Source organism: Tiliqua scincoides, chromosome 1 (genome assembly GCF_035046505.1).
Source record: "Tiliqua scincoides isolate rTilSci1 chromosome 1, rTilSci1.hap2, whole genome shotgun sequence".
Taxonomy (NCBI): Eukaryota; Metazoa; Chordata; class Lepidosauria; order Squamata; family Scincidae; genus Tiliqua; species Tiliqua scincoides.
Genome location: NC_089821.1, coordinates 177833485 through 177848420, shown reverse-complemented (window position 1 = coordinate 177848420; position 14936 = coordinate 177833485). Strand labels below are relative to the sequence as shown.

General features: G+C 42.8%; 1 protein-coding gene and 1 pseudogene across 5 annotated transcripts in view; both read right to left on the bottom strand.

Annotated features, from left to right (window-relative positions):
* KCNQ5 (potassium voltage-gated channel subfamily Q member 5) overlaps window positions 1–14936 on the bottom strand; it is a 371159-nt gene that overhangs the window by 244810 nt on the left and 111413 nt on the right. The gene's annotated exons all lie outside the window — the stretch shown is intronic.
* On the bottom strand, window positions 8281–8400 carry LOC136637047 (5S ribosomal RNA; annotated as a pseudogene).

Here is a 14936-nt window from a genome sequence, read left to right as displayed (position 1 = left end):
GAGAATTCTGATCAAATACAGCTGCATTAGCCAGACCCCAATGGCCACAGTTGCTAAGAAACAAATGACAGCCCAACCACCACAGCCAGAAAATCTTGAATGGATCATTTGTACAAAGTAAAACAAAAATGGGAAGGAAATCTTTCCAATTGTATCAGAAAATTTGATTGTTACTTGATTCAGGAGTTGCATCTGTATGGTGCACTCTACTTAGATCCTGGTCTATGTATCTATCAGTATACATGAGCAGAATTTGAAAGAAGAACAATTCTATTTTTGTCTTTGGAAAAGCAAGAAAGCAGAGTGTACTGAAACACAGAAACAATGTTTTTCTTCCTTTCACTCTGATATACAATACAATTGGGCAAAACAGGATTACTCTGAGGAGGAGGAGCAATCCTTAAATCAAAAGATGCCCAAATACATGCAAGATGCTTGTATGTCTGCTCATATATAACTTTATGCTGAACATAAAATGTGTTAATGAATTAATCTTTGTTAAAAAGTAAAACAATGATGACCTATCTACAGTAATTAAGATCACACAGAGTAGCCAGCCTTAAATCATGCAGAACCTACAAGCAGAGGTGTTTGTTTCCAGTGAGTAAGATAGGAGTGCAGCCTAAGTTGTACTGAACGCAGTGGGCTTACTACTGAAAGCTTACTACTGAAAATAAATAACAACTTTTCCAAACACCTCCACCTACAAATATTTGGAATTAATGATTCACTCCTTTCATACTGGTTACCAAGTCATGATAGCTCTATAAATTATCAAAATCTGGGAAATAAAAGTGATAAAAGAATTTATGTCCTCATGTTGCCTTTCTGAAACACAGGCCATAAGGGCAATCTGGGTGGAGAACAAAAATTATGCACTCTCCTTTTATAAAAATGTTATTATGGTAATCTTTTCTATGATCTTACAGGAATAAATTGATATTATTATAGGAAATAGTTCATATAGTCTCTTTAAAATCACAATAGAGTAGTGAAAAAAGAAAACCAATGAATATAATGTGGCCAAATTTGGCCACATGAAAGACAAAGGGCTAGATTCTAGTTTACCACATTCTGTTCACCAGTAGAGTTGCACACACAGAAGGGGTGCATTCACAAAGTGATACATCAGGATTAAACTCTTTAAAAAAGCTATTGTTTTGGGCTTAGTTCAAAGAGCTGCCTAACAATGATCCTCATCAGGACTCTACTTTTAGACTTTAAGTGGAAGTACATATGTCAGTGTTTCTCAAACTGTGGGTTGGGACCCACTAGGTGGGTCGTGAGCCAATTTCAGGTGGGTCCCCATTCATTTCAATATTTTATTTTTAATACATTAGACTTGATGCTCCCATCGTATGTGACTGCATTTAAGGAAATGTTACAGATCTGTAATTTTAACAAGCTACTATGTATATTCTTTTAACAATGATAGTCAATGGGACTTACTCCTGGATACGTGTGGGTAGGATTGCAGCCTAGGATTGTTAAAAATTTTCCGGCTTGATGATGTCACTTCCACTCATGACATCACTTCTGGTGGGTCCTGACAGATTCTCATTCTAAAAAGTGGGTGCTAAAAGTGTGAGAACCCCTGATATACATTATTCTGGGGGCACACCCCAGGGGCACCACCCCAGGGCACATTCAACTATTTGGCTTACAGGAGCCATTTAAGACTTGCATGCTACATGAATTAACAACTACAATGAACCTAATGCTGCCAAATACAAAGAAGATGTTTAAGGAAACATTAAAACGACATCAATTTGCACCAACAGAATTGAATTGCTATGGGGAAAAAACTGGTTTTATACATTTGGCAGCTTGGAGGAGGGGGACTTCGTTCTTCAGTGTTTTTTGGAGCCTTTTTTGGAGTGTTTTTCGCATTTATCTGATCAGGACCATTCTGGTGGCATTGCATTTCTCTTGGCTTGCCCTGAGTTAGGGGCTTAGGCCACAATCCTAACCAGGTCTATTCGGTAGTAAGTCCTATTTTGCTCAGTGGGGCTTACTCTTAGGAAAGTGTGGTTAGGATTGCAGCCTTAGAAACATAGTCAGAAGCACTCAGAACACTTCACAGACACTCCGCAGCCACTGTAATAGGTATGATTCAGTGTTATTCTGTTAATTGTTCAGGATATCAAGTTTTATTTTATAAGCCCAATTTCAAGGTTATTTCGTGATATTTCTCTTAACCCTTTTAGGCTTCCCCTACTTATAATGTCTGAGCAGACATTCCAAAGAATTGTTTCTTCCTTTCTTCAGATCTACTGCAGGAGATGTGTGTGTGCAGTACAAGTTTCTGCTTCACAAAGCAGACTATGGTCTTTTCCCTGAAAGTGGATCTTCAGGGCAAGGCAGCAGGACATGAGCTACAGAAGTATTTCACAGCTGAAACCAATTGCATGGAAGGCCTGCAGCCCACCATCTGAAGTAGTTAGTCTGAGCAACTCCTCTTGGTGAGAAGAACTCAACAAGTTGCAGATAGTGAAAGTTGTAAACCTCCTTGTTAGTAGATGATGCACTGGAGAGGTGAGAGCTGCAATGAGCAGTATGAAACAGCAGAACCTGTCCTTCATTGCCATTGGCTGTCTTTGTGAATTAAGTGACCCATCAACACAATACACCAGTAGTTCCTATTCTGCTGTTTGCATATGTGGACTACAAGTGCACAAAGGAATTTACAAGTGCACAGGAATTTACATTGACAAGGAAAAATAAACTTGAGATGAGAGAAAGTCAGTCCTTTATTCTTGCAAAAAGAAATCAGAAGCCTCAGACTTGGGAAAAGCTATTATGTTAGGACTAATGCCAATTTTACTTACACATCTTTATGTAAATTAAAATAGAAAATCTTTTATTAAATGTTATTTTTAGATAGGCTAGCATTCTATGATGCTATACTACTGCATATCCAGCATCCTATTGCTTAACTTTATGTGATTCATTCATAAAAGAAAGTATTTAAAAGCATAGCACTGTCAGTATGCTTTAGAAATTACAGAAGATAAAATGTGTGCAATAGTATCTGCTCTGCTATGGTCGTTTCATTGGTGAATGATTGCTAGCACAATATTGATTCATTTCTCATGCCCTTTCCCTGTAAGAATATATATTCCAACTTTTATCTAGCAAACCAATTATCACTGAAAATCATTGGTTTTATCTAGCAAACCAATTATCACTGAAAAGCTAGGGGAAAGATTTGATATGGTTGGAATGGACAGAAGGGGAGGGAAATGAACTGCAAATGCTCAGATAGCTCTTCTTCCCTGAAGCCCTGGTCAAGATCTTCAGGACAGCAACTTCAGGACAGCAACAATTTAAATTTCTTCTGAATTCTTAAAATGTCAGTAGTTTGTTTATACTGCTTATATTTTGAATTTGTTTTACCTATTCTTGGTGGGGCAGCTGTTGATGGCCTAAACATACCAGTGTTTGCACAAACATGTTCATTGGTGACAATTAGCATCCTCACTCTTTCATATGCGCGCACACACTTTTGTCCTTCCATCTTAGTTAAGCAATCCCCCCCCCCCCCCGCTTTCCTTTACTTTTTGAACAGAGAAGCATGCAAGAACATGAGAGCGGGGATGAAATAAAATGCCAGCACACATTCTCAACTTAGCACAAGACAAGGAGAGAAAGAAATTCAGACTTGTCCACAGAACAGTTGGGCAATTTATATCAATAGCTATCTAAAAAGTGTTTAAGTGCAAGAGTGGAAATGAGTAATTTTTTTTCAAATTGGTCTCAGCTACACAATCCTATGCAAGTTTATTCAGAATTTTCCCATGAAACATTCTCTCAATATTCAATGGAGCTCCCTCAGAGGAAAGCATACATAGGATTGCAACCTAAGTAATGAGAGGGGAGGGATCGAGCAGCAGGAAACTATCTCAGGAAATGATAAATTAATGAGCAGCAACAATGTTGCAGAGAGAGAACCACTTAAAGTCACATTAAAGGGGAGAACTTTACAAGACCTTTCTCTCAATTCAAGGAGGAATTCCCAGTTCTCTCACTCCTGTGGTGCTTCAGAAATTGGCGCTACTTCTCTGAAATTGCAAGATAATCTTTTTAAAGGGCAATTTTTAAAAAAATGGAATTCCACATATCTATGATAGGCACTGTGGGAGAGATGGATAAAGGGGGCAGAAGACAATAAATAAGATCCAGCTCCTGGTGTAGACAGAAAAAGAGGGAATGAGAGGAAAAATGATACACAAGTATAGTAACTGTGGACGCTCTGTAACTTTAAAAATTGTGGCTAATATTGGAACAGCAATGACTTATAGGTTTAAAAAGCCTCCCATCTGGATGAACCCTATATTTCTAATATGCTACTTACATTGGTTTCCAGAGACGAGACCAGATGATACCAAGATTTATTTTCTACAAAATGACTAGCTAAAAGGTTGAGAACAAATTAAATCTGTGGATATGTAATCAAATTTGAAGATTTCTTTCATTCTTTCATTAGCTATTTTCCAAGAGAAGCCAAGTCTGTCAATTAGTTTTCTGGAGTGACAGGAGAAGATAAATACTATGAGCCAATTATTTGCAATGTTGCTGGCCATTTATAGGAACCAGAAAAACAGTGGCTTTGTACAAGAAGTAGACTAGTAAAGAGAAAAAAGACTCTGTGTATGTGTGACATTTATGCCCCTCCTTTTAACCAGCAGAAGCTTCCAAAGTGGCTTACAATTTACATAATGTTAAAAATGTACAATGTCCTAAATAGGGATGTTTACAAGAGTCTAGGTAGGGACCAACAAGTGCTATAGACAGATTCAGGACTCGCTGGTGGTAATGGCCAGTCCATAGAATTCCGATCGCCCAATTAAAGGGTGATCGGAGTTTGTTTAGCCTAGCCTGGAACACAAGAGTCTTCTCCCAGTTGGGGAGTGGAGGAGGGCTAGAGCTGGCAGCTACGGAGGCCTTTTAAAGGGCGCAATGTCCAGCCCTCTTCCTCCTTTACACGTGGGCGCTGTGTGGACACTCACCTGCCCGCCCTAAAGGCAGTCTGAGTTTTACTGGTCGCCGTTTGGGGCCGGGTAGGAATATTTTGCTGCCTGCCAAGATTGGCTAAGGGTCAGGCAGTTTTTTTGCCTACCCCAGACTGATCAGGGCCAGGGGTTTCTCCCTTTCCAGCTGCCATTGGTCACTTTATGAAGGCAGGTGGTGCAGGTTAGGAGGCGTGAAATGGACTTTGGGCATGCACCTTCAGGTAGCATAGGCAGGGCAGAACCCAAATGCAGTCCTCAGGGGCTTGGTGGCACTGGACATAGACAGGGCCCTGGCCGGGACAGTGGGGTCCGCCTCAGAGGCTCAGCGGCTTGAGGTGGCACAGCCCGCGGTCCAGCTGCCTTCCCCTTAAGGGACAGACCTGGATGAGCTGCACCACCTAACAACGGGGTGCGGCTTGCAGTCGGGTGCGTGCCCGCCTGGGGGCAGATGTGTTCTGGTACCGCCCGGTGGTCCCGCCTCTGCACCACAGGGGGCTTCACTGCCTCGGATGCTGCAGGTCTCAGCCTCCTCTTCTGTTGTAACTGCTAATAAAGTGGCCCTTTCTCCCATATCTATTGTCTCGAGTGTTCATTGGACGGTGCGAAAACAAAGAGCTCTTCCATTGTTTTCCAGATTTTTGGTCATATACTGAATGACTCTGATCCAGAAGACTGCAGAAATTAAATTCAGCAAATAGTTTGTCATGCTAACTCCAAAGCATGGATTCAATTTTAGGATTATAGGGGTTACAACAGTACTAATGCTACACTACTGTCAACCACTTTAAGTAGAACTTACGTATGCTTTCCTAGGATTACAGCATAAAAATATGTTTTGGTAGTTAATATTGTCTAGAAGAGTTCAGATGTGAAATGCTAAAAAGTCAAAATCCTGTGATATTTCTAAGGGGGACTTGGTTCTGTCAAGCAGTTAAGATGCTCTCTGGGCACCAATGAATAATAAATAGGGTAGGATAATATCTAAAACACAAGTGCCTAGAAAAGAAAGCTGAGCATTCAACCCTTATTTTTTCGGTGTGAGCTTTCAAACAGGATGCTACTACAGCAATTCTGTTCTATGAATTATTTCTAAAGGGTAACTAGAACAGTTAAGTTATAAAATTGGTCCTACATGGCTTGCATATGCATTTGCATTCATATTTTTAGATCTGAAACTCAGGTACTTTGGCTCTCTATTCCAAAATCATAAAACTACTCAGATACTCATGAAGCAGATGCTGTGAGGAGCCAAAGGTTCCAAAATGAATGCCAGTTTATGGGAAGCCGATGGGATTTAAGTTGATTCATGAATATCATCTATAGGCCTATAGTTAACATTCACACACATGGTAGCAAAAGTAGGTGAAAACAAACATTTTAAAACTATGATTAAGCTGTGCCAATGTGGCATGCACTGCATCCTGCAGTAGGAAGGCAGTCATGGAGGCCTTCTCAAGGTAAGGGCATATTTGTTACCTTACCTTGGGTCTGCATTGCAGCTAGGTCAGCGCTGGAAAGTTGATTGGGATTGCACCCTAAGACACATTTGAGAGGAAAAAGTCCACTAATGGTCAATACTATCTTCCCCCCTCTTCACTGCTGCTGCTAAGCCAAAAACAAGAGCGCTGTATCCAGTGGGGGGGGGGGGTAGTTTGGGAGATTTAAATTTCCTTACCCCTCTGTAAGCCTCCTGCTCCATAAATGGTCTCTTCAGACTTATGCCAGCTCTTGAGCTGCTGCAGGTTTGAGGAAATATCACTGCCAGTTAGAATAGGGAGTACTACACTGGTTCCCAACTTGTGGTCAGTGGACCACAGGTAGTTCGCAAGACCCTGAGAAACAGTCCACAAGGTCTCAGGGGAAAAAAATAACCTTTGAATACTTCTAGTGTCCTCCCAGCCAAGCACTCCCTCACGGACCACCAATTAGGGCGGAGAGCGAACTGTCTGCAACCAGCACTGAAGTGCCAGCTGTGGTTAGTCCATTCTCCACCCTCTCTGGTGGTCCATGGGGGAGTGCTCACTTGGGAGATGCTTCCCCATGGACCACTAGAGAGGGTGGAAAATAGACCGCCCTCAGCTGACATTGCATGTGGTCCACAACAATTCCAATTTTTGCCTCAGTGGTCCATGGGCTCCTAAATGTCAGGAACCACTGGCCTAGATGCACCAATGGTCTGGTTTAGTATAAAGGGCCTATCTTAGCCATCCATCACCGATTATGTCCAAGCTAAACTATTGCAATTCATTCTATGTAGGGCTGCCATTGAAAATGGTCTGGAAACAGATCATTATTATCATTCTGAATCAAACTAATTATTATTCTGATTCAGCATCCTGCCTGTCATCGGAAGCTAAACAGATATCTAAGGAAGGTTCACAGGCCTCCTCCCATATAGTTAATTCCCAGCAACTGGCAGTCACAGGCATACTAAAAATGGAGGCTGCACTTCATAAGTTATTGGGGCTATAAAGAGCAGTTAATGGACAGCCTTGCTGGCTTCCTATTGCCAGGACGGATACGTGCGTGGTAGCAAACATGCCATAAAGCACACTGCGGCTGAACAGAGGCCAGTGCTGTCAGTGGCAAGGCTCTGCTGGTGAGGCCTCCACTGGCACTGGTACTGCGCCTGCCAACTGCGGTCACTGGGCAGCAAGAAGGAGGGGGACAGAATGAGTGGGGAGGGAGATTTTTTGGCAGGGGAGGACAGGGAGAGAACAGTTCAGGCCCAGGGCAGCAGAGGTTGCAGAGGAGACCCCGGCCACATCATAAGCCCTATTCCAAGTCTGACTGCCCTATACTGGGCTACTCAAATTTGCACCAGTGATTGAGCAGGTGGCTGCTGTAGGGCTGCCGAGACCCGACACAGGTTAAGGGATTCAATGTTTCCTTATCCTAAGGCAGCCATTTTCAACCACTTTGCCATGGCACACTGGTGTGCCATGAATGGTCTGCAGGTGTGCCATGGGAGTTTGGGGGAGGGCCATTGGAGGAATGCGAGCCAGCAACCAACAGCATGGTGTGCCTTGTCAATAGTCAGAAAACTGATAGTGTGCCTTGACAATTTTAGTGCCTTGTCAGTGTGCCATGGGACAAAAAAGATTGAAAATCACTGCCCTGAGGAGACCTCCAGCTGCCTCCCTGGCCCCATGGGATACAGCGGTGGCCATTTTGGCACTGCTGTCCCACAGAACTGGCAGCACCCCAATAGGATTGGGCTGTTAGCATTCTTGGTTGGCAACCTTCAGTCTTGAAAGACTATGGTATAAGCCTACAGCACCAGGTATTCCCAGGCGGTCTCCCATCCAAGTACTAACCAGGCCTGACCCTGCTTAGCTTCCAAGATCAGACAAGATCAGGCATGTGCAGGGTAACAGCTGCTGTAGTTCTTGCAGTCATATAATCCAGTTCATATAATGTAGTTCTTGCAGTCATATAATCATATAATCCAGAGGAATCGTTAAAGAGTGGATGAAGAACTTGCCACATGCTACCATCAGTCACCGACAAGAACCTCTAATGGGACATGCTGACTCCTTACTAAAGAAAGTATGTGATGAGATGACCAACATCCCAGGGCTGTTTGAGAATGAACTATATAGTTCTATATAGTGCTATATAGATGATGATGGTGATTCTTGTTGAAAGGCATCCAGCAGCAGACTATATCAACTCAACTCAAATTAAAAATTTAGCTTGAAGAACACTTTTGGACATACTTTAGAAAAAAAAAAGAATTTTAATGCTGCTGTGAGTTATTTCCGTATTATGTATTTTTTTTTATTTTGGGGAGCATTTTACACATTAATTATGGATGTTTCAGTATTTGACATATGTAACTTGAGCTTGGGTATTTGAAATAGAGTGTGTATTATATGGGCTAATTTAATAAATTGATGTGTTTGACATATGTGACATATTTCAGAACAAATGGCTGCTCTAATTCTCAGTTGCCTTGAGCCTTTGTGAAAACAAATTTGGAACTTCTTTCCTCACTTGGCAAGTGGAACTGAAAATACATGTTAATGTCCACGATAAGACATTCATTGCAAAAATAGAAAAAAAAATTGAAAAAACCATCTGCCCTCTTAAAAACATCAGCAGCAGAAAATTATCTTTTGACAAGGAATAAGCATATTTTCCCTGCAGCTGCTAAATTCTGTTGGTCATTTCAATACCTGGTATTAGATCACCTTTGACAGTAGAAAACCATGAGAGACAGAGGCAGACAGAGACAGACCAACTAAAAGCTGGAGACTGTGCATGAATATATAACAGAAAAGATGTCAGCTGTCTCTGAACACATCCTAGCAGTGAAAGTTAGGATTATCTTAACAGAAAAGTGACCCTGAAAAACAGTCTTCTTGATTTTTATTAGAGCACATCTCAGCATGTTTCTTTGAAACAGTGTTGTTTTCACTAGATTTTATGGACAAATAGTATATATTTTATTAATTTGATCTTGTAGTTTTGTGATGGCCTTATTTGGCCAATGTTTCCACATCCTTATAGCGCTAGAAAGTATAACTGTGAAGCGCTTTTGGTATATTTTAGATCTTCCTTGTTCTTAGCTCTTCTTTTTCTGTTTTTTATAAATATATTTTTGATATGGCTTTTTGTGCTGTTTTTATTGGGTGTTTTCAACTATGTTCTATTTTTTGTTAAATTGTAAGCTCCCTTTGGAACCTTACATTGTGGGGGGAAAGACAGGATATGAAAGATAGCCCAATTCTGAGCTGCCCAGATCAGGCCCAGGAAGGAGCCAGGGATTCAGTGTGTGCCATGGCTGTTGATCTCGCCCCCTTCCTTGGTCTCCCACCCCCTCCTGGGTTCGATCTATAGTTGGTACAAGTCCACATGGACTCAGGTCATGGGATCAAGACTATGAAGGAGGATAGGTTTTTTGGAGTGTGTTGCTGCTGATACTGCCCCCTTTCTGGCCCCAATCTGTGCTCCTCCTCATTCCTCCCCCTTCCCACAGCAACACCCCGTTTCCCCTACACTAATTTGTCATTGCTGGTGTGCGTCTCTGGCCCACTGGCCATCAGACACAGCCGCTCGCCACTTGTGGCAGCCAGGCTGTGTCGAATGGCTTATCACATGTTGCAACAGCTGTAAAAGGACTTACACTGCTGTGATTTCTAGCAGCATAAGGTTTAAACATGATTGGGTTGTTAATAATTCTGTAACCAAAACATCTAATCTGCAGAAAATGCCATGCAAGAGTTTCTTAACACAGGTCAACAAAAGGTTGAAAAACTAGATCTGCTTGGTCAGCAGAGGGCCCAGTCCTATCGAGTTTTCCAGCACTGATGCATCTGTGGCAAAGGGATGTGTGCTGCATCCTCCAGTGGGGGGCGGGGGGGGAGGAGCAATTATGGAGGCCTCCTCAAGCTAAGGGAACATTGCAGCTGAATTGGTGCTAGAATGTTGGTTAGGAATGGACCCTGAAACTTTTTTTATCAAGTTTCTTTTCAGAGAATAAAACACATCCATAATTTCAAAATGATTCAGTCCTCTACCAAAGACTGCTTTCATTAGGTCAAATTCGTTCATGAACTTGCCCTCAACTTTACAATCCAAGTATTTATGGTCAACCAGAGTCATGGAAAGCCTGTAGTAATTGTAGTAGACGCCTGAGAAAAAGCACCCAATGCTGTGAGAACAAAACTGCCTGCTGGTTCATCCATCAGACCAAAGTAACTTCCAGAAGCAAGTGTTTCTGTAAGAAAGGGCAAAGCCCCTATTTAAGGTCTGAGAAATTCTAAAAGAGTACACACATTTTAAGTTATAATTCTTAGAACATTTTATGACTCATTAACAAGGTTTACATTTCCAAGTGAATTGTCTGTATCTGTGAATTAAATTTGTGATTTAACAGCGTTCTTGCTTTGGCCTCCTACTGAATACCCACTGCATTGTTTGGGATACTAAAAAATTCATAATAGTTAACCAAATAGAAAGTTATATGGATTCTGCTCTATTATGTGATAAACGCTACCTAGCATGGGTGAAGATTGTTTAGAAACAAGATGAAACATTAGAGACAATTCTGTAATTGATTCCAGTGTATCCTGAAGTAATATATGAAGTAAGTATAAATTAGTATATAATTTAATGTGAGCGTATTCAGGGTTACTGAAAGAACATAGCAATCCCAAACAATTTTATCTTAATCCCACTTTATTTTGAAAGCAATTTTTGGTTTTTGTTATGTTTGTACTTGTTCTCACGGTCCTCCATAGCCCAACTCCCCATTCTTAGATGTTTAAGAAACCAAGATCGTGAAGATAATGATGGTCATGGTGACTGCTAGTGGGGGTCCATATAAACACTGGTCTACATGAAACAATAGTTAACACTTCATTTTTCACCACAGAACACAAAACCGGTTACCTGAACAAACAAGGCCTATTATTACAGTCAAAGAACTACACCAAATGTTAGGGTAATCTATTTTTATTTCAAGAATATACAACCCTATTCTCCACATTAAAATGATATTTTTGCAAGTATTTTTGAATCATTTTAGGAGAACTGGCTGACCAGCCTTACAGCCTAATCCTAATCAGCACTGGTGCAGCTGAGTTACACAGCCCACACTGTATCCAGTGCTGGGACTAAGAAGGCTGGAGGTCTCCATGGGGTAAGGGTTACATTTGCGCCCCAGCCTGTGCAATGGGGCTACTTGGATCTGCGGCAGTGAAATCACTGGCACAAGTCTGAGAAGCCCTGTATTAGGTTTTCAAGCACAGGAAAAGGAATAGGATTAAGCATAGGCCAGTGCTGCTGGATTCTGCCCTTCCTGGGCCTGAACCCCCTTCCACACCCTTCCTGCCCCATTCTACTCTACCCTTGCCCTTGAAGGAGCTTATCTGCTCCAGTGGAAGCAGCTCTGGGATTCAGAGCTGGTGAGAGGCGCAGGCCTTCCCATCAGCACAGCCTATTGACCAGGTGCTGCAAATGTGCTTCATGGCACATTTGCTACATCCTCGGCCTGTGGAGTAACCACTGAGCCGGCGGAAGGTAGGAATAGGATTGAGACATTAGTGATTAGACCTTGGCACTGTTTGTTCTATTTCTCAAGGTTGCTTGTCTTTCATCTATAAGATTTCACAGTCTGCTGTCTCAGGGTTCAGCAGGTATTTTCATTTTAAACATACAAGAATCCAAATTGAGATATGGCAGACATGAAAAAATACATGTATAGGCCCACAGTTTGTATGTTAGCATACAATGTACTCTGTTCTCTCAAGAAATCACTGATATAGGTGGAAGACCCAGTCTCATATATGGGACAGCTGATTTTCTTCAGCAGGAGTCCTGATCTCAGGTCACTTCTCTTTTCCACCTCGGTTAACACACACACTGAATCAGCACTGTCAGAATATCAGTTTGGAATCTTTATACTTAAGCCTTTTTATGGTTGGTAAATGCTATCCCTTTGTGTTCAATTAGCAATAGATTTGATTATGTGTAGCAGACACAAATCCAATAGTGAGTGATGAATACACTATTTAGCCCAGGCCTCAAAGCTAAATACAGATCTCATTTTATTTGACTTTTACATGGTGCTGTGAAAAAGGTTTCATTTTTCTTACACAAAACTGTTTTTCCATTTGACATCATGGAACTAGAAAGTCAACGAAGTGAAAATTCTACTACTCAACCAGGTACACAGGTAGGTACAAATCAAAGCAACTTTTAAATTAATTTATCTGAATTTTTAGGTTTCCCTATTTTAAAGGCACAGGATTATTAAAAACACAGTTAAGGGTTCCCTCCTATCTATCTGCCCACCGCACCCCCACCCCCACCAATGCAGCTGTGTCAAGGAGTCTTGTGCTGTAGGGGGGGGTACCATGATGGGATGGGAGAAGGAAGTAAGGTGAAGTCCTACTTACCCTACTCTGCAGCGCCAGGGTCTCCTAGGGATCTCCTCAGACATGCACCAGCTAGTGAAACTCCGAGGAGACAAAGGGGGCATGCTGGCTGCTATCAGAGAGAATAGCATCCAGTGCAAGTCGCCCATGCTGTGTGCCACCTCTTCCTGCCTCCAGCATTCCCCTATTTCATCCTGTTCTGCCTTCCCCCAACCCTGTTCTGACCTCCCCTCACCAACCTTCCTGAGCTGGCATGCCTTCCTAAACCTGCTGCTGTGTGCAGGGCCTCTCTGACATCTCCATAGGTGTTCTGGAAACATGAGGCTTCACACACTGTTGGAGTTGTTTTCACAACTGCCATAAGGCAGGAACTGCTGCTGGGATGCTAGTTCCGGCAACGAAGCCCAACAGGATTGAAGAAAATGAAGTGAACTTAAAATGTTTGTTTTGTGGTAACCCTTCAATCACTAATGTATTTTTTGGGTGGTCCCTAGAACAGTCTCTGATACTTAGAGGATCCACTTTCTCCAATTCTTCTTAGCACTGAGAGAGAAGCCTTGATCTCCCAAGAGGCCTGATCACTTACTGGACTTACAGCCCAATCCTGAGCTGCCTGGAGCGTGGGGCTGCTGAGGCTGCGAAAATGGCTGCTGCAGCATCGAGCATGCCCCAGGTAGCCGCCGCCACTACTTCCTCGGGAGAAGGGAATGTTCGTCCCCTTCTCCCGAGTAAAGGAAATAACACTGCAACAGGGCTACTTGATTCTACAACAGATCTGGAGCTGCCACAGAATAGGAGAGCTCCATGTTAGGCTGTGGGGCCCGACACGGAGTTCAGGATCTGGTGGAGCCGGTTCCACCCCGCTCCCTACCCCCAGCACACCTTTTCCCCATCCTCTCCCCACCCTTCCCCCATGCCAGGACGTCTCCCCTCTGTCTCCCCGCATGCCTCCACTACCTCTCTGCTGCCCGGTGGTTCTGGCAACCACCAAGTGATGGAACACCAGTTTTTCACAGGCACTGGGCTAGCTCCAGTGCTTGGTTGACTCTGAGGGCTCAGAAGTGTGCTTTAGGGAATGTTTACAACAGTGCATGCCAACAGGTCATGTTGTGAGAATGGATGATGGCCGGATCCCAAAGGATCTCCTCTATGGAGAACTCGTGCAAGGAAAGCGCCCTACAGGTAGACCACAGCTGCGATACAAGGACATCTGCAAGAGGGATCTGAAGGCCTTAGGAGTGGACCTCAACAAGTGGGAAACCCTGGCCTCCGAGCGGCCCGCTTGGAGGCAGGCTGTGCAGCATGGCCTTTCCCAGTTTGAAGAGACACTTGGCCAACAGTCTGAGGCTAAGAGGCAAAGAAGGAAGGCCCATAGCCAGGGAGACAGACCAGGGACAGACTGCACTTGCTCCCAGTGTGGAAGGGATTGTCACTCCCGAATCAGCCTGTTCAGCCACACTAGACGCTGTTCCAGAACCACCTTTCAGAGCGCGATACCATAGTCTTTCGAGACTGAAGGTTGCCAACAACGCCAACAGGATTGGGCTCTTAGCTGAGGAATTTTGGGTGTGACCCAATGAAATACTTTAGATATACCCAAGTACTGGAGAAAGCCTAGTTACATTTTTGTATTAAAAAAAATACAGGCTCCAACAATATCACAAATTCCCTTTGAAACGCTCTTCAGTCTTATCTATGTAGATGTGTCATGGAGGGTTGCTGTTTGGTATGTACAAGTGCAAAGCTCCTTGGCCACACAAAAGTAGTAATGTGGTTCTTTGAACCTGCCTTATTCCTTCAAAGTTAAGAGAGAAGAAGAAAGCTTTCAAGGACCTCTCCCACAGGAATTCTGATTGTTATCTTGGTGTCTCACATGGTTGCTTGTTTACTGCTGTCACATTTCTGTATGCCTATGGCAGAGAACAAATCCTTCAAAATGGCAGTTTCAGTACTCCAACACTGCTGGCTGATAGCTTGACAAGAGGTGTAGTGACACAGAAGCAGAACTACTAAGCATCTCAGCATCGAGCTTACTACTTTT